Below are 1237 nucleotides of genomic sequence, written 5' to 3' on the forward strand. Positions count from 1 at the left end.
GCGGTGCGGCCGATGCGGTGCAGCCGATGCGGTGCGGCGCCAGGCGGCCAGCACGCCGCCAGCCTGTTGGGCCTCGGTGAAGCTCAGTCATCTGATCCTGGAGCTGCTAATGGTTCTGCATCCCGGCTCGGATTTCATCCCAGTGATGGTGACAGACGGACCGGATCCACCTGCTGACCTCTGACCTCCTCACTGCGTTCCCACGCTTCTCCCCTCCGACCGGTCCGGTTCTGACCGACCATCAGAGGAAACGTTTCCCTCTGATCGCCCCATCGACGCCAGCCCCGCCGCCTGACCGCAGCGGATCCCCATCATCAGTCAGAGACGAGGTCAAAGGTCAGGCTGGGGGAGAAAAAGCCTCAGAGCTGAAGGTCGTTTTATGTTTGCCAGCTGAGTTCTTCCTTCCGTTCACTTTCTGATGAATTCCCTCCATTTTTATTTTCATATTTCTGAGAATGAGCCAAAAATCCGTTACAGGCCAAAACCCAGACGAGAAGGTCAAAGGTCAAACACGTCTGATCGCCTGGAGCAGCAAAAGCAAAGGAGGTGGATCAGCAGAGCTGATGGAGTCACCCAGACTCAGTCAGAGGCGTCTTCATGGAGGTTGGAGCACTGACTGCTACTGGACTGAAGGTGGTCGGAGCCCCAACGTTTCAGTTCAGGATCAATTTATTGATCTGAAATCAATTTTTCATCAAAGATTAACGACATCAGGAAGTTGAATTTTCCCTGAATCCGTTTTTCCAGTTGTCTCTCTTTGTCTCCCTGTCCAGCGTTTGTCCCTCAGGACGGTTTTCCTGGTCGGTTCTGAAGTTCTGCAGTTTCGGGTCGGAGTTTCTGCTGACGCTGCCGGAGCTTTGAAACCGACCAGAGAAAAACTTTCTAACCGGAGCTTAAAGCGTCGCAGCAGCTTTAAGCTTTAACTCCTCCACAGTAATCCCATCAGAACCACGAGGAGCTGCTGACAGCGCCTTCACAATAAGAGCCTGCAGCCCCTTCACAATAAGAGCCAGCAGCTCCTTCACAATAAGAGCCTGCAGCCCCTTCACAATAAGAGCCAGCAGCTCCTTCACAATAAGAGCCTGCAGCCCCTTCACAATAAGGGCTCAACACGCAGCCTGCAGCCCCTTCACAATAAGGGCTCAACACGCAGCCTGCAGCTCCTTCACAATAAAGCTCAACACGCAGCCTGCAGCCCCTTCACAATAAGAGCCTGCAGCCCCTTCACAATAAGAGC

The 1237-nt window shown here is 53.7% G+C and overlaps 1 protein-coding gene across 1 annotated transcript in view; it reads right to left on the reverse strand.

The window, feature by feature from the left end:
- The window catches only part of LOC103456965 (sodium channel protein type 2 subunit alpha-like), a 63851-nt gene that overhangs the window by 17801 nt on the left and 44813 nt on the right, over positions 1-1237 (reverse strand). The window lies entirely within an intron of this gene.

Source organism: Poecilia reticulata, linkage group LG20 (assembly GCF_000633615.1).
Source record: "Poecilia reticulata strain Guanapo linkage group LG20, Guppy_female_1.0+MT, whole genome shotgun sequence".
Taxonomy (NCBI): domain Eukaryota; kingdom Metazoa; phylum Chordata; class Actinopteri; order Cyprinodontiformes; family Poeciliidae; genus Poecilia; species Poecilia reticulata.